The sequence below is a fragment of the Pseudorca crassidens genome, chromosome 16 (genome assembly GCF_039906515.1).
Source record: "Pseudorca crassidens isolate mPseCra1 chromosome 16, mPseCra1.hap1, whole genome shotgun sequence".
In the NCBI taxonomy this organism is placed as follows: Eukaryota; Metazoa; Chordata; class Mammalia; order Artiodactyla; family Delphinidae; genus Pseudorca; species Pseudorca crassidens.
The window spans coordinates 4,753,223-4,772,171 of NC_090311.1; the positions used below are offsets into that span (position 1 = coordinate 4,753,223).

Here is an 18,949-nt window from a genome sequence, read left to right on the forward strand (position 1 = left end):
AAAAACCACTAAATCATTAGCTAAACAAAAGCATGCCACCTGCAAGAAACACACGTGACTGCCTTCTAAAATACCGCCTGGACGCAGCTGGCCGGGCCGAAACCACACCCAGAGGAACAGGCCGGCGAGAGTCAGGCCAAGCAGACACAGGATGGAGGCCCAGCAGTGAGGCCATAGCTCCTCACCTCCAGACTCTGCTAGAGGCTGGACCGTTCAACTCCTGTCAAAACAGACAGATAAGCTAGGCTTTCGTGTGGGGCCTCCACACGAGGGGCCCCCATTTCCCGAAGCCCCAAAACTGAACAGGGGGTCAGACACAGGAGGGAGGATAAAGGGGTCAGCCCACCAGGGTGGTGAGAACAGGAAAAGGATGCTCGGTTGGACTTGTTCTCAACTTGTCTGTTTTTCTTTTTGCAGACGCCACCCTGCTCTCATCAGTCTCTGGCCCACCATCTCCTTGAGTCCTAACACCATGCCTTCAATTAAGTTGCAGAGTTCTGATGGATAGATATTTGAAGTTGATGTTGAAATTGTGAAACAATCTGTGACCATTAAGACCATGTTGGGGCTTCCCTGGTGGCACAGTGCTTGAGAGTCTGCCTGCCAATGCAGGGGACGCGGCGGGTTTGAGCCCTGGTCTGGGAAGATCCCACATGCCGTGGGGCACCTGGGCCCGTGAGCCACAGCTACTGAGCCTGCGCGTCCGGAGTCCGTGCTCCGCAACGGGAGAGGCCACAACAGTGAGAGGCCCACGTACCGCAATGAAGAGTGGCCCCCGTTTGCCGCAACTAGAGAAAGCCCTTGCACAGAAATGAAGACCCAACACAGCCAAATTAATTAATTAAATTTAAAAAAAAAAAGACCATGTTGGAAGATTTGGGAATGCATGATGAGGGAGATGATGATCCAGTCCCCTTGCCAAATGTTAAGGCAGCAACATTAAAAAAGGTCATTCAGTGGTGCACCCCCCACAGGGATGGTCCTCCTCTCCTAAGGATGATGAGAACAAAGAAAAGCGAACAGATGACATCCCTGTTTGGGATCAAGAATTCCTGCAAGTTGACCAAGGAACACTTTTTGAGCTTATACTGGCAGCAAACTACTTAGACATCAAAGGTTTGCCTGATGTTACCTGCAAGACTGTTGCCAATATGATCAAGGGAGAAACTCCTGAGGAGATTCGAAAGACATTCAAGATCAAAAATGATTTTACTGAAGAAGAGGAAGCCCAGGTACACAGAGAGAACCAGTGGTGTGAGGAGAAGTGAAATTTTGTGTCTGATGCTGTAACACTGTAAGGATTGTTCCAAACACTAGTTGTACTGCTTTGTTTATAATTGTTAATATTAGAAAAACGGTCCACAAATGCAGCAGCAAATCAGTTGTATTTTAGCAGAATCTCGTCCTCATTGCATGTGTAGTTTCAGTACAGATTCCAAACTTATGGCTCAGTTTCTTCTAATATGATCAAAAGTTATTTTTTCTTTGTTCTGAATAAAACTGAACTGTGGGTTCTCTATATAAAGTGGTATTTTGGGCTTTCCCTCTTTTTGTAAAGCATTTCTGCCTAGCTTATTGTCCATTTAACTTCAGTTTAGTGACTTTTAAAAGTTGGCATTGTAAATAAAACAACTTGCAAAAAATTTTCTGAAATAGAATTAACAACATATTACCTTTATTCATGAGTTGGCAACTGGAAAAAAGCTACTTGAGGTAAATGTTATCAGAGTGGGGTTATCAGAATGTCTTCCAGCTTCCTGGAGTCCACTGGTATCGATTAGCCTGTATGTAGCAGGGCTCCCTTAATTAGATCTGAGGACGTGTTTTTGCATTTTTAATCCTCTCAGCTTTGAATATGTTGGCTAGAGGCTCAGTTACTACTCAGTTTGTGGTTTGAGAGGAAATAGAATTAGACAGTTTGCTGGCTTTTCAATTAAAAAAGACACTTGACCCACGTGGTGTGTCATCTTTTTATAAACAGTAATCCTATGTGGGGAAAACCATAAACACTACTTGTGTGTAAAAAATAATTTAACCTTTAATGTTAAAATGTGTGGCGTAACGCAGAAAGCATCAGTCACGAATGCAAGATACTTTCAATAAAAAGTAAGTAAGTTACATTAAAAAAAAAAAAAAAAAAGGATGCTCAGTCCTGGTCAGCACATGGTACCAGGAACAGGCACTGTGACCCGGGCAAATCTCAGGCTGCTCACCTAGGGCAGGCATTGTCCTCAGACTCTAAACAGGGAGCTCACACAGTTCCCCAAACTTCTCAAAGAGAAAATGTCTAAAGCAAAAAGGTAGACTTGGCTTTGGTATTTATTCATTTATTTTCTTTTCCATTACAGTTTATCCCAGGAGATATATATATATATTTTTAAAGAAGATGTTGGGGGTAGGAGTTTATTAATTAATTAATTAATTTTTGCTGTGTTGGGTCTTCGTTTCTGTGCGAGGGCTTTCTCTAGTTGTGGCAAGTGGGGGCCACTCTTCATCGCGGTGTGCGGGCCTCTCACTATTGTGGCCTCTCTTGTTGCAGAGCACAGGTTCCAGATGCACAGGCTCAGTAGTTGTGGCGCACGGGCCCAGTTGCTCTGCAGCATGTGGGATCCTCCCAGACCAGGGCTCAAACCCGCGTCCCCTGCATCAGCAGGCAGACTCTCAACCACTGCGCCACCAGGGAAGCCGATATCCCAGGATATTGAATATGGTTCCCTGTGCTCTACAGTAGGACCTTGTTGTTTACCCATTCTATATATAATAGTTTGCGTCTGCTAATCCCAAACTCCCAATCCATCCCTCCCACACACACCCTCACCCTTGGCAACCACAGTCTGTTCTCTATGTCTGTGAGTCTGTTTCTGTTTCGTGGATAAGTTCATTTGTGTCATATTTTAGATGCCACACATAAGTGATATCAGATGATATTTGTCTTTCTCTTTCTGACTTACTTCGCTTAGTATGATAATCTCTAGGTCCATCCATGTAGCTGCAAATGACATTATTTCACAGAATTGGCTTTGGTTTTTGGTAAACTGAAGGACTTATACGGAAAACGTATTTCTAGTTACTTAAAAACAAATGAGGGGGCTTCCCTGGTGGCGCAGTGGTGGAGAGTCCGCCTGCCGATGCAGGGGACACGGGTTCGTGCCCCGGTCCGGGAAGATCCCACATGCCGCGGAGCGGCTGGGCCCGTGAGCCATGGCCGCTGAGCCTGCGCGTCCGGAGCCTGTGCTCCGCAACGGGAGAGGCCACAACAGTGAGAGGCCCGCGTACCGCAAAAAAAAACAAATGAGGAAGGTTATTGAGAAAATAACTAGAAATGAGTAAAAGTGTTTTCTTTTTTATTTGATGAAAATCAGTGGGAAGGGTGCCTCTTTAGTGTGCAGTGAATTCAGTTTCCTGAGCACAAAACCGTGGTTGCATTGAGCCAGGTCGTATGTCCGTCCTGGGCACTGTTCTGCACACAAAGGTACCTGGACCTGGCTCCATTTGTAAAATGAAGGGAGAAATTGAATTTTTTTTTTTTTTGGCCGCATGGCATGCGGATTTTAGTTCCCCTACCAGGGATCGAACCCGCACCCCCTGCAGTGGAAGCATGGAGTCTTAACCGCTGGACCGCCAGGGAAGTCCTGAGAAAATGAATTTTTAATGCAATGCAATTGCAGGCCTCACCATCATTCCTGACCTCCATGACTTTAAAGGGTGTTTTACAGCCCAGGGAGCTCTCAGGAAAACTCCCCTTCCCCGGCATGGAAGACAGAACTTGAGTTTCCCAGTTGGGCCAGTTCGTGGAAATCTACAGGGAAGGTTCTCACTCCGGCTGGCTAAGAAATCGGCAAAGGCACTCAACCTCTGTCAGAAGCTCCTCCTCAGGGGCAGCCGGCCTTCTTCGCTCTTGTAAGTGTGCGTCTTTCCTCTCTTTCTGCCAGAGGGACAACTTCCAGGATGCTGACCAGCTGGGGCGGGCCAGCTGCATTAAGCATCCCTCACATTTGGTTTGCGTAAGTGACCATGATTCTCTGAGCCTCTCCCCCAGCTGCTGTGTTCCACTCCTTTAATAAACGTCACTGCTTCAAATCTGGCTTTTCTCCACTTAAAAAGGAAACTTAAAATGTGATGCAGCAAGCTAGACTGAGGTCTGCAAGGCAAGAGTCCTGGGTGCAGGGAGAGAGTGGGGGGACTCCCAGTCTATACCTGTCAGAGGCCAACGGTGGCCACATGCAGGTTCATGAGCCCTTCCTACCACAATTCCTCTGAGTCGGCTTCTCTGATGACAACAGTCACCATTAAATGACCTATTTCGTGTTATTTTATGAGGAATACTGTCCAATCCCCCAGGTACAATGTACACTGTAATCAAATTTCTCATAAAAAGAAAGATAAACAGTTAGCAGGGTGATGCACAAACACTGTCATCACCAGTTTCAAGATGAAAAACTGTCCTCAAGCCTCGTTGGGCCGACTCTCCGTAGTGGAATCACCTGCCTCTAGTCACCAAATGCCTTGGCTCCCGGCCAGAGGCACCTCCAACTCAGCCTACAATCTGGTTTTATCATCATCCCCTAATCTTGCATCTGGCCCAGGTGCAAAGCAGTCTTCCCAGCCAGAAACGTCAGGGCCTTGGTCAGGCAAGACTCGTGAAGCTATAAAAACAAACTGTAGACACATGCATCTTTCTGCAGGATGAGTCTAGAGTCTTCCTCAGAATCTCAAAGGAGGACATGAGCTTAAACAGGTTAAGAACTGCTGGGCCATCACACAGAACCCAGACTCTCAGAAGTGTCTGGAGAATCCCAAGCTTTTCCATCTGTCTTGTCCCAGTCTCATCATCCCTGGGCTTTAGCCGCACTCAGATACCCGCTGTTCCTCAGACAGGTCACGCTACTTTTCACCGCTGGGCAAGCACATGGAGGCCCCTCTGTCTGGAATGTTCTAGCCCTGTTGGCTGCCAAGAAAACATCCTTGAAAACGAAGCCTGCTCTATTTGGTGAAGCCCTTCCAGGCCCCCGCTTCAAAAGCCCATCTTGACAGCTCTGTTCCACCTCTGCATCCACCTTTACATTATATATGCCCTGGAAATGATGGATTTTGCCCGCCTATGGGTGTGGGGCACCCATAGGACAGGCACTGTGACTTTTCTGTAACACCAGTGTTAAGCCCAGTGCAAGTATATCGTAGATACTCAATAAATGCTTAAATCCCCATTTGTCCCTTCTATGCGACCTTACAGACGCTTTTAAATACTACCCACATTTGATGAAAACCAAGAAATATCCTTTGAAAGAATGTCACTGGCTGGCTAAGAATAGGCCTAGCTTGGCCCAATTCTGTGGAAAATTATTAAATTTCTGGCTCTTGCATTTTTATATTATGTTGGGCCAAAATCAGGACTTTGCTCAAAGGAATTTAAATGAGCAGACTGATACCATCTCCAATAGATGACTGAACTTTAGCTGATGTTCGCAACACTGGCGAAAAGTAATTTATTGAATTACCGATGCACTTAATGAGGTGCTGCCAGAAGCTCAGGGGGAGACAGTGCTGAGCCAACTGTATTTGAACCTGAAGGACGGGGTGACTGTTTCAAAGCATTTCGGTGTCCGGGACTTAAATGTTCGGCTGTTTATAAAACTAAGGCCACTTTCAGAGCCAGAAAAACCACCTACTGAAGAAAAGCGTTCATTACAAGCAATACCTTTACTAGTAACCAGGCAGGTTTTGAGCTGACTTGAAATAATGTGGTTGCAAAGGAGAGTTTCTTTTGATTAGCCAATGTCATAGTGCAACTAAGATGGGTTTATTTTTTGCATGTTTAAGAAGCTAAAGTATTTTAATCTCTTTGAAAGAGCATTTATGTGTTTTCTAGTCATTAAAGCAAGTGCCCTAAGGCAACATTTTGTGAGCCCAGACTGAGTCACTGTAAATCCCTGAATGTCACAAAAGGATACAAATATCCTGACTTTTTGTTACTGATTCCCTACCCCTGTTCCCCTGGAATTGTTGAGAGAGCTTCTGCTTCTGACATGCAGTGTGTTTGGAAGTGACAGGTCACCCCCTTGCTCTCTGAAATCGTCTCAGGCCATGCCTTGGTCCTTAACTCTTGCCTCCAGGTACTAGGATCCAGGGCTCCCATTCTGGAACGAAAAATCTGGAGGCCTCCTCAGAGGACAGTCATGAGAAGATAAAAAGCTTAGTATCTCGGGCTCCCCTGCTGGCACAGTGGTTGAGAGTCCGCCTGCCGATGCAGGGGACGCGGGATTGTGCCCCGGTCCGGGAGGATCCCACATGCCGCGGAGCGGCTGGGCCCGTGAACCATGGCCGCTGAGCCTGCGCGTCCGGAGCCTGTGCTCCGCAACGACGGGAGAGGCCACAACAGCGAGAGGCCCGCGTCCCGCAAAAAAAAAAAAAAAAAAAAAGCTTAATATCTTGATAGTCTCCCTGTTTTGTAACAAGTGGATTAGTATAAAATGGCTAAGGGCAGGCCAGCCCTGGGAAAAATTGCGACGTAAGAAAAACTGACCACTGGTGTCCTCAAAGCCCTCAAAGTCCCTCCTGAGCCATATTTCAAACGACCAGAGAAAAGCTTTATCCTGTGACAAGAATCCAGCCAGACTGGTGAGGGAGGGAGGGGAGGCCCCAGGGCTGTGACATCAAATCCTGTAAGTGGGTGTCCCCCTTTGAGGGCAGCCTTTTGAACAAGAGAGGAAGAAAGGGAGGCCGGAGCTCCCACGGTTTAATGGGGTACCTGCTGGGACAGGAGCTGGCACTGGCTGGGCTCTGCCCCAGCGGGCTCCCACCCCCGGCACTCGCGCACATTGACAAAGGAGTCAAGTCCAAGTCTGCTGAACTCAGCCGAGCAGACCCACGGAAGCCCCGTCCCTGGGACACAGCCTGAAAACGCCAAGTCCTTTTGGGGTCAGAAACAAAATAACAAGGCTGAGTACGAAGGTCACTCAGAATAACACATGGTAACCAAGGAGCTAGGCGACAGGACATTCAAATATCTTAGCTGAGAAGAAAAATGGAAGTAATTTGCTCCCTAGTACAAAAATCCTTGACTAATGTTCAGCTGGAAACGACCAAATAGATTTAAGGACATTAATAACCAGAAACGCCTGTGTTTACAGAATGGAAATGGAGTGACTTGCTTTGAGGACAAAGCAAGTGTAGCGGAGCAGAAATCAGAGCTCAGATCGTCTCGAGCCTTTGATGCCAGTCCCATCGCCCCCGGACTCCTGGACATGATAGCAGTACCAGCGACCGTCTGGTAAGCAGGAGGCCGTGCTCTCTATACGTGACCTCAATCCATCCACATAACAACCCTGTTTGGGAAGTATCATTGTCCCCATCAGAAAGAGGAGGGATCACACTGGGAGATAGTAAGTCACTTGCCCACAGCCTCCGTGTCAAGAGCCCCAGCCTGACCCCATCCCTCTGCTCCAAAGCCTGTGCTCTGAGTCCTGGGCTGGGCACCTGCCAGTGAAAAGCAAAGCCCGGGGCTTAGATCCACTGCTGGTTCTCAGACAGAGTAAAATCACTGCTGGGGGAGCCCAGCATACAGCCTCCTCCACTGCCCGGGACAGCTCACGCTGGGGTCTGTCACTTCCTCCCCTCCCTCCACTGCTCCACTTTCCACTTCTCTTGGAAGCCTGGATGCCCTGTGAGCTCCAGGCACCTGGCGAGCAACCCAGCATCCCTGGAGAGGATGACGCAGCCAGTGCACCTGCCGGGGAGCATGGCTGAACGCTGAACACTCATTCCGGCGTGAGCCTTTCTGCCAGATCATATTTAGCGTTGCTGGAACCCAGGCTTGGGGTGCAGATAAGTTTTCCTATCAATTCTTCATTCCCCACCCAATAAACAGAACAGCAAAACACCTGCCCAAAACGCTTCGGGTTTTTAGCACGTAACCAAGGATCATTTTTTTCCTTCAAACTCTCCTCTGTCCCCTGCTGGAGTTTATATTTGTTTCAGGGAGAAAGAAAACGTTGTCACCGTTTTGGATCTCTCATCCAATATACTCTTGAAATATTTGAAACCTATTTAAAAACACACATTAAAAAATATATATTTACTTACTTCTTATTTCGCTGGGAATCAATATAAAAGGGTATGTTTGTTTTTCTGAAAGATATTGCTAATTTTTTTTATTTCATAAGCTTTGACAACTCCTTTGAAGTATCGGCACAGCTGAAAGAAAGATATCAGGCTCACATTTCTGGCTCCGGGCCGGGAGCCGTGTGAGTTCAAAGAGGCTGCGAACCACATCAAAACTCCCCAGGGAGAACACCTGGGGCGGCCCTTGATGGACAAGGTTTGGGGAACAGCAGCCAGACTGAGAGAAGCAAAGAAAGCCAGTCTGGTAATCCCCAGACTAGGGGTCTCCCAGCCTGAATCCGGCAGACGCTCCCCCAGCCCCACAACTGTACACCTGCGTATCTGTTGGAGGATTTAGTAAAACTCAAGGAAACCCGTTTTCCTCCGGTGCAGCTGAGCTAAAACTCCAGCCATCTAGAGAGTTATCCAGCACTCTGCTTTTGGAGAAAAACCCAAGTGGCACAACAGTGAGACGTTAACTCTCCAAAAAAAGCCTTTCGGTATGTCTGGGGTCAGCATGTAAAACTAACACCCTGCTGAACACACCCATGAGCCTAATCCTACTCTGGGTAGATCCGGTACCCAGCACAGAGAGGATGTGGCCCCTGCGATGAACCGGGAACGGGAGGCCGCCCAGCTGTGGATGCAGCCGGGCGTGCGGTCGGCGGCAGCACCGCCCGGACCAGTGTGGATTGGGTGAAATCGACCAGCACACTGGGGTTAGGAGGGGCTCAGAGATGGCCCGGTGCCACACGTCTCTCTTTGGAGGTAAGAAAAGTGAAGCTCTGAGCGTTTGGGGGGCAGTTTGTTTTCTAATCTAGAAGCCATTCTCTTGACCCTGGGGCCACGCTGGCTCTAGACACACCGCTTCTCGATGCCGGGTTTGGCTCACTTGCATCCGGCACACAGCCTGGTTTAATGCAGCCCGTGCACCCAGGTTAATGCACGTAAAACACTGCACCTCCGCCTACCAGATCATTCGCACATTGAAGAGTCAATGGCGTGTGTTGAAGAATGGATCTGTTCATGGAGCACAGATTAAAATACTTAATCACGCAAATTTTACATCATCTTTCAAATTATCATGCAAAAAAATATCGTTAACTGGCATGTCCCACCGTATTGATTTGATCTAGCGCTGTGGACGGCACACAAAAGGTGTCTATCTACTCATGTGGACTCTGAGTTTGTTCATGTATTCATTCAAACATCACTGTTTCTTACTGCATGCGATACACAGCCTCGGGTATTGGAGGGGACTAATAACCACAGTTTACGGAGTGCCAGCCATGTGCCTCGTTCTTTATATGCATCGACTGTCACTCTCACAACAGTCCTGTGAAGTAGAGATTATCACTCCCATTCTACAGGAGAGAACACTGAGGCATGAATCTTGAATAACTCAGCCAAGGTCATACCAGAACCAGGATTTGAATCCATACCTGAACCCAAAGTCCAGGCTCTCAGAGACATACCTTCCACCCTGAAAACACAAATGACCTGGTAGAGGAGATAAACAAGTCAACTGGAAATCAAAACAGATTCTCATAGCTGCTTCAGGACAGGCAACCTTCTACAGAACTAAAAGGAAGAGAGATATCTCTTATGGAGAGAGGTTAGGAAGGCTTTGTGGAGACAGGCATTTGTGGGCCTTGAGGTATGAGTAGGAGTCCCGAAGATGGAGATAAAGGGGAAGGAGATTCAGAGTAGGGGGCTGAGCAGGCTCCATCTCTGAGAATCTGGAAAGCATAGCGGTGCCTTCGGGGAGCACATAGCCATTGGTTCACTAGGAGATGGCACGCCAAGAGAAGTGCTGAAGGCGATCTTGGAACACACAGTTTCTTCCTAGTGATAATCAAATATTAAGAAGGCCAGTCTTTATCCTAATGGATATGTTTGTTCTTGTTTTGACAGCAGAACCTCTGTAAGTGTAACTCAAACATTATAAACGAAAAAGACATGTCAAATAAAGGAACGGAGGACGGCGTCCATGGGGCTCCTGACTGATCTCCAGCCCGCCTCCTTGGGAGGTCATCTGAGGTCACTCTGGTCCAGGTCAGACAGTCATTTTAGCAAGTATGTCGGGCATCTCCAGAAACACTGTCAATGTGGTCCCTGGACAGACCTCTCTTATCTCTCCAGGATCCAGTTCAATCACATTAAAAAAAAAAAAAAGAGTGGTTGCCTATCAACCACAACGGACATGCCCTAAAAAGACACAAACTCCCCACATCCGCAGATGCTCCCCTAAAACGTTTCAATCCGTCCAGTGATGGTTTTCAGAGCCTCCTGTCAGTTACCTGCCTGGCTGGGCATGGAGGACACAGTATGGTCCTCAGGGAAATGACAATCCAGCATGTTCTTCCACAGCAGGGTGGAGGCTGGTGTGATTAGATGGATAAAGAAAACATTAGGAAAGCGTTGGGCTGGGTCAGGGGAGTTCACAAGTTTGATTTGGGACATGTTGAGTTGGGGGCATTTGACATCCCAGAAGAAAGGTAGAGTGGGCACTTGAGCCTGGGAATTGCAGAGGACTGGTCTGGGCTAGGATGTGCCTCTGACCTGGAAGGAGGGAGTTTTGCTAAAAGGGGGATGGCTTGGACTGGGATGACGGCAGCAGAAGGAGAGACAAGTGGACCAACGGGGGCACAGTTCAAAGGAGACCCACCTTCACATTCCAGCTTCATTGCTAACCAACCATCAACTGCTGTCAACTCCTCACACATCCACCTTCAATACGCCCCCTCTGCGGACCCCGGACCCCCATCCTACGGCTGCTGCAGCCACTCTCAGGGGTTGATGATTTGCTCACACACACGTCCCTCGATGGGAAGGGGTAAAGCACGAGGACACAGAGCTCCGGGAGGCTTCTGCAGGCTTCCTTGGAGGCACTGTCCCTGGCCAGGTGTCCCTCCACAGAAGTGAGAAGTGGCCCCCGTGCAGGGATTGTGGACCTGACCACAATGCTTCACATTCCCTCTGTGCCTCCACAGGGGTCCCGGGAGGCAGCACAGTGACAGTAACATGAACTTCCTCAACCACTGCCCACAACTCACTTGGCTGGGGGCGCTAACTAGGTACGGCTTTAAATCTAAAACCATCTGGATTCATCTGGCCTTCTACAGGGACAAATCTAGCTCTTAAGTGTCATTGACACATGGAAAATCTGGGGATTTTGTGGGGAAGGGAGGGGCAGTTGCTGGTTCACAGGCATCACTAACACCAATGACCAAAGACCTCAGCCCCTGAGATCATGGTCAGAGGCAGTGTCACATTGGGGAAGGGCCTGTTTCATGTCACCACCTGGCCCTTTGCTCCCCGAAGGCTTAGAGCCTGTGCTCAGAAAGCCCAGATCTCAGTCCTTTTCGCACACAGAGCTCTGCCCCATACCACGAAGGATGAGTGACCATGGCAGTCAGGAGGCAGCCTGGGCCACCGGCACCCACCCTTTCACACCCTCCTTTGGCTGCGAGCTCTGGTTCTGAAAAGGCACGGACCTCCCTTGACCCCCTCCCTGCCACAGTTTATACGGGCATGAGTCTATTTTGCAGAGGCAGGAATTCACTGACCTTTCCAGACACAAAGACCTCCAGGGACCCTGGGTCAAGAGGCACCAGGGGTCAGGAGCTGGCTGGACATGGGCCCAGAGACTTCTGAAACACGTGACCAGCCTTTGCCGGTTTTGATCCAGTTCTGCCACCTCTCACTCTAGAATACAAGCACACACAGAGCCGGATTCCGCTTTCCTTGAGTTTCCTGGGTTGAAACTCTGGTAGAGAGGTCCTCTTCCGCGACAGATCGATATCACAATTCTGCCAGTATAATTGTTTCACCTTTCTAGAAAGGTTTGCCATGCCAGGAAGGAATTTAGGTCAAGTCCAGCACAATCACTCAGGGCTTGGCTACGCCTCTCCATCCTAGGGGCTGTCCGGCCTTTCCCAGATGGTCCCGGGAAGCCCGCGGGCTTGGCGTTGCACTGCCCTCTGGCCCAGGAACTCTGACAGGTCACCCCGCTGACGCCGCGGGCCGGCCTGGGCCAGCGGGGCCTGCCCACTTCCCCCACACTCCCTGCCGCATCTCTGAGCCCCCAGCGGCATCCCACTCCGTTCCCTCCCTGGGAAGGCAAGGGGCGCCTGGACAGCAGCGCACGCCCCTCCGGAGTTGGTGCAACTCGGAGTCGCTTCCTCCAAAGGCGCCCGTCTCGTCTCGACCCCTGCGTGCGGCAGTCCCCAACACACCCGCTTGGCACCCCCCCTGTCGGTCTCCCCTGCTTTCACACGCGTCCTCACTGTCGCCGTCCCCCCAGCGCCGTCGCCACCCGCAGACACACACGCTCCTCTGGTCCGTTTACCCAGAGGGAACGCGAGAGCTGCCAACCTGGTCGCCAAGTTGGGCTGGGGGTCCGGGACCCGAGGGCCGGGGTCGCGCGGTCCCTTGACGCTGGCACCGGACGCGCCGCGGGCCGGCAGGGACCGGGCTCGGGGACCCGGCACCCCGGCGCGGCCGCTCCCGCGGCGGCGGCCGAGGCGGCGTCCCCGGCCTGCTCCGGCCGCGCGGCCCCCGGCCCGCACCCCACGCACGCTCACCTCGGGGGGGCCGGTCCGGTCGCGCCGATCCCGCCGCCGCGGCGGCTCCGCATCTCCCGGGCGCCCGCCCGCCGCCCTCCGGGGCGCCCCGCCGTCCCCGCCGGGCGCGCAGGAGGGTCGTGGGGACGCGCGGAGGCCGCGGGGTCCGGGCGCCGCCGCCCGCCGCCGCACCCGCGCCGCCCGCTGCCGAGCAGGAAATTTGTCCGGCCGCTCCCGCTGCTCCTGCGCGCCGCTCGGCTCGGGCTTCGCGGCGGGGGCGGGGGCCCGGCGCCGCGAGGAGCGGGGGCGACGCCTGGTGTCCGGCGCGGGGAGCGCACCCGGCGCCCGCCCCACCTGAGGCCGCGGCTCCGCCCCGCAGGGATGGCCGGCGCCCGGCAGGGACTCGGCCATCCTGGACGTTATAGCCCAGGCTGGTGCCCCACGCGGAGACCCTGGCCGGGGCCCCAGTGCCCGGACCCAGGCATCATGTAGGGGGTCAGGGTGTGACAACCACTTTTACGAGCGGGAAAGGCCCTACCCAGCCTTGGCCCTGGACACCAGGAAGTGGCGTGGCTGGGCGCCAGCTCTGGGCCATGCAATCGGTCCAGGAGAGCAGAGGGCAGGCACCCTGTACTGCCTCTGGTTCGGAGAAGTAGGGAGAGCCGGGAAATCTCCTGAGCTGGTATCTTCCTCTGTAAAGCGGGAATAAGGGTGGCCACTTGGTGGATGTTGAAAAGGGCTTCCTTGTCGTTAAGGCAATATCCAGCACACGCAGGAGGAACAGCGACTGCCAGAGGGGTCTGGACCGGCTCTTCTGGGGGACCGCTTTCCAGGTGACCTCTTGCAAGCTATTTAGGGAGGTTTCAGAGTAAAGGAGATTCCATGGGGAAGGGCAGAAAGGATACATGTTGTCTCATCTTGGTTCTGAGCCTTCCTGCTGTGCCCTCCACGTTGGTCCAAGGCCCCCGCCCTCATGAAGGATAGTGCATCCCTGTTGCAAGGACCTCACTCATTATGGCTTCTGAATGAAGGAGCCAATGGTGAGAAGGTGCTATTCAGGGTGTGTTGCCCCACCTTGTATCAGTAGCCAGCAGACCACCTTCTGAGACACTTGGGACCTGTTCTGGACAGAGCTGTAGACCCCAAAGGCTGAGCAGGATGGCCACCTATTGGCTGAGACCGTCCACAATGCAACTTCCTTTCCACAGGGTGTAAAGAGGGGTCAAAGAGTGGAGAACTTGAACTCAACTTTCTTGCCTTGCCCTGTCCATGCTGTCCCTGGGGGATCTTGTCCAGCGCCAGGACTTTAAAACACCATGTCTATGCAGGGAGCTCCAGAAAGCACAGCCCGTCTGGTGGTCTCCTCCAGGCTCTGGTCCTCCTGGCTGTCTACCATGGCAGACCCAACTCTTGCTCTGACTCTGTTTCTCGGCAGGCATCCTGTCTCCGCCTCCCCTCCCACCTCTAATCCATCCCTACGTCTACTTCCTGTCTAGCTCCAAAACGCCTCTTGAATGTGCCTCTCCTCCCCACTCCACTGCCTTCACTGATGACTGCAGTGGTCCGCCAACTTCTGACTCACTGTTGTTTAGGCAATCCATTCTAAGCACACCATCCAGGGGGACCCCTATGAATGGAACCCGGTCCTGCCAGTCCTCTGCTTAAAAGCCTTCGTTCCGAATAAAATCCAAACGCGTGGGAGGCTCTGCCTGACGTCTCAGCGGCTCCTGAGCCCCTCACCCCGTTTCCTGGGCTCCAGCCCCCAGGTCCATCTCTCAGGGTCAGAGCCCAGCTCTTCCCCACCTGAGACTCCTCTCCTTGGTACCTGGCCTGCGCCTTCTTCCTGACTGCCTCTGGAAAATCACCCTGCACCCCTCCCCTCGGGTCCTCTCTCACAGGGTGAATTCACTTGTAGGGCGTCAGTCATGGCCCCCTCCTTCCCCCTCTCTCAGGGCTGTGAGCTCCAAGAGCGTCCACGCTGTGCCTCTCCCCATCACCTCTCCATCTCCAGCTCCTATTGCAGCAGGATAGCCAGGAGGTGCCCAATAAAAGCCTGTGGGCTGACAGAACAGAGGAGGGGCGCCAGCCCCAGCGCCAGGCAGCCTGGTCACCCTGGAGACCAGCAGGTGGGCGGCTTCCTCCTGAGCGCGCCCTGGGGGAACAGCCCAGGTCAGGTGGGGCTAGGTAGCCCAGTGACTCCACCCAGCTGTCAATGTCCCTGCCGTGGTGGCCTCCAGAGCCAGCCTTCTGTACAGGAGGTGATCACTTCAAACTCTGATGAGCACAGTTTTGCTTGTTAACCCTGCAGGGCTGCAGAGGCAGAGACTGTGATGCAAGAAGAGAGAAACAAGTTGCCTTTGTCAGACATCTGCTGTTGGAAAGTCAGCAGCTGGGGGAACATGATGAGGGGCAGATGGTGCCTCTCTCCGGGGGAGATCCTCTCTGCTGGACCCCAGCGATTCTTCCCGGAATTAAGCAATATCCCTCCACCTCTGAAATCTAAAGACATTCATCATTGTCGTACAAGAGTGTGTCGTCAGAGACATCGATCCAGGGTTGTGTTGATTCCCATTCGGAAACCCCTTGACCCTCCATATCCATCTTCCTTCCATCTCTCATGGGCTCAAGGCCCCTCCTGACATCAGAACCAATTCCCTTTTTCCCCTCCTAGGCTCTGAGGACCACCCCCAGCCTCTTGCCATCCTGAACACCTACGTACTCTCATCTTTTGTGACCCCAGGACATGGCCCTTCTTACCTCCACAGCTTCCTCTTTAGCCCCTGACGCACTTCCTGTTTAAACCACCATCGGTTTCACATACGCCGTCCTCCCACCTGTCTCTCACCTCCTCCCCTTCACCAAGCCATGCAGCTCCTTTCCTTTAAAACACAGCTGGAGGCAGTTTTCCTGTGTCTGGTAATGTTAACTGTAGTTATGTGTCTCATTTTCCATTTTACTGGAGGACTGGAGGACCCTACCCGGCCTTTGGATTTCTCTGCAGTAACCCAGATAATGCCCGTCATGCTTTAAGGGCTCAACAGATGCCAGTCAAAGTTAAAATGCTGAGGCCAGAAATGGTCTCTAGAAGAATAAGCAAAAAAGGCAAAATTGGTATGTAGACAGAAATCAGAGTTTGCTTTTAAACATTGTCCAGAAACATTAACATAAAATTGCTCAAATTTAGGAGATAAAATCAGAAGGTCTTGGTGACTGTTAGCTGCAGAACAGGGCAAGGAAGGAAGACTGATTTTTTTCCTTTAATTTTTATTTATTTATTTACTTATTTATTTACTTAATTTTGGCTGCATTGGGTCTTCGTTCCTGCGCGAGGGCTTTCTCTAGTTGCGGTAGGCAGGGGCTACTCTTCCTTGCGGTGCGTGGGCTTCTCATCGAGGTGGCTTCTCTTGTTGCGGAGCACAGGCTCGAGGCGCACGGGCTTCAGTAGTTGTGGCTCGCGGGCTCTAGAGCGCAGGCTCCGTAGTTGTGGCACACGGGCTTAGTTGCTCCACGGCATGTGGGATCTTCCCGGACCAGGGATCGAAACTGTGTCCCCTGCATTGGCAGGCAGATTCTTATCCACTGCGCCCCCAGGGAAGCCCAGGAAGACTGATTTCAGGACCTGTCCCCACGTAGAGAAAACTCAGGATGGTTGGCTATTCCAATCTCTAGAATGTGCCAGAATGAGTAACTCTAGTGGATCCAGAACTTTCCATTTTTACATTACCCATCTATCCTACTCCCTCCTCTTTTCCCAAGTTATGCCCAAGTATTAACATTTACTAACCAGTGAAATCATGAGGACAGACCCGTTGCTGGAATTTCCCTTTACCCTTTTCTTCTTGGATTACTTTTCATTGTTGAATAATATATCATGTATTACAGAGATCCTAAATGTACAATTTAATAAATAAAGACAAATGCATCTATCAAGATATTGAACACTTACATCACCCCAAAAAGTTCTCTCATGCCTCTTCCCAGAAAATCTCCCACTCCTGCCAAAGACAGCCCCTGCTTTGATGTCTATTACCATAGATAGTTTAACCTGATCTAGATCTTCATATAAATGGAATCGTACAGAATATACTTTTTTATTTCTAGTTTCTTTCACACAGCAAAACCTCTTTGAGTTTCATGCTTTATTACCTATATCAGTACTTTAGGTAATGTATCTTCTTTCTCTCTTTGCTGCAAAGATTTTCTCATTTGTTTTTTTAAAAATTTGATTAAAATATGTCTTAGTGCAGTTTTCTTTGTCTCTATCACACTTGGGATTAGTTGTACTTCTTGTTCATAAGGTATATAATATAGTTTATAATACCTAGTTTATAGTTTTCATCAAATTTGGGAATTTTTCAGCCATTATTTCTTCAAAAATGTTTTCTGCCTGCCCTCATTTCTGGGACTTCATTTATATGTACATGGTATAGCCTAATATTGTCCCATAAGTCACTGAAGCTCTTTAAACTTTTAAGCCATTGTTTTCCTCTGTATTTCAGTTTGCCTAGTTTTTATTGCTATATATTTAAGCTTGCTAATCTTTTCTTTTACAGAGCTTAATCTTCTCTTAAGTCCACCCAGTGAAATTTTCATTCAGATATTGTATTTTTAGGTCATAAAATTTTTATTTGGTTATTTTAAAACTAATTTTTATTTCTCTGCCAAGTTTCTTCATATGTTTGTTTATTGTATTCAGCTTTTCCATTAAATCCTTGAATATATTCATTATAGCACTTATAAGTTCTTGGCTAATTTTAACATCTATGTCATCTTTAAATGTGCATCTATTGAGTTTTTTGGTCCTGATTATTTTCCTGCTCCTTTACAGGTCTAATTTTTTTTTTTAATCGTTTGCAGGATGCAACATTCTTGAGAGTTTAGATTGCTTGAGCTTTTGTTAGAATAAGTCTGTAGAAACCCTTTTAGGTGAGAGTAGCCCCAGTTTTATGACAGACTTCACTGAAGTCTCATCCTGATAATGTACAGGTTAGTATTCTATGGAAGACTTCAGGAACTCTTATGCAGACCTCTAGAACTTCTTTTCTGCACAGATTTATTCTGCTTTGGCACCCTGTCTCACACATTCCAGCCTCCCCAGTAGCCACAAACTTTGATTTCTGTTCCTCTACTCAGACACAAAGCTGCTCTCTCTTTGGGCTTTACTTCTCTGTGCTGCAGTTTAGAAAACTTCCCAGTCAGAATGCTGGCGTTAATGTTGTAATCATTTCATATGTTTCCTTTCTTTCAAGGATCACAGACTTCCACTGATCAAAACAAAACAAAAACAAAAAAACTTTACCATGTGTGTTTTTCCAGTTTTATACGCTTTTATATGGCGGGAAGATAAGTTTGATATCCTTACTTTGTCATGGCTAACACAGGATTTCCTACGTTTATTTTAAATATTTATTGCATTGTTTTGTAATTATCTATATGGAGCCCTTCCCCCAAGGCTTGGTCTAAGTCATTTTTGCATCTTTAGCCCCTATCAAGCACCTTAAATGGTGCAGAGGGAATGATTTTTGAATGAATGAACTAATATATATGTGTATATATGTGTGTGTGTGTGTGTGTGTGTGTGAATTCAAGTTTTATGTTATGTGCTGTTTAGAATTGTAATAGTTTAGTAAAGTTATGTGGTTATGTTATTTAAATAGCAGTTAACTTTATACTTTAAAAAAATAGGGAACACATATACATGGCTCAAAATGAAAAAGGTTCAAAAAGTGAAATAATGAAAAACATGTCTCCTTGCTTCCTTGTTCCCCAGACAACCAGTTCGCCTTTTTTTGAGACAAAGTTAGTTACCAGTTTCTTGTCTAATCTTCCAGAGGAATATTAGGCATTTGCAAACATATGTATATATATGAATTTTCTGTTAACTAAATTGCAAGATATGGGTATTTTTCCATAGTAGTACTTATAGACCTACTTCATTCATTTTAGCCACTGGTTCATTTTAGCCATTTTAGCCACATTTTACTCAATATGTGGTTGCCCCAGAATGTATTTAACTCTGCTTCTGTTGTAGACCACATAGGTTATTCCCAGTCGTTTTCTAATACAAAAACAGCTGTGTGGAATATCCTTGTTATATGTCATACATATGTCGTTTCAAGTATATGAGTATATGTGTGAATATAGAATTCTTGGTCACTGGATCCAGGTTGTTTTTTTTAAAATAGATTAGCAATACGTGTGTGTGTGTGTGTGTGTGTGTGTGTGTGTGCGTGTGATTCTTTGGAAATAAGTTTTCACTATGTAAGTATGAGTACAGTTACCAT

General features: G+C 49.1%; 1 protein-coding gene across 3 annotated transcripts in view; it reads right to left on the minus strand.

Annotated features, from left to right (window-relative positions):
* The window catches only part of PTPRE (protein tyrosine phosphatase receptor type E), a 167,367-nt gene extending 154,593 nt beyond the window's left edge, over positions 1–12,774 (minus strand). For all 3 annotated transcript variants that reach the window (XM_067709057.1, XM_067709056.1, XM_067709052.1), the window contains exon 1: positions 12,687–12,774. The gene's annotated coding sequence lies outside the window, so the exon portion shown is untranslated. The remainder of the gene's footprint in view (positions 1–12,686) is intronic.
* Between the last annotated feature and the right edge of the window lie 6,175 nt (positions 12,775–18,949).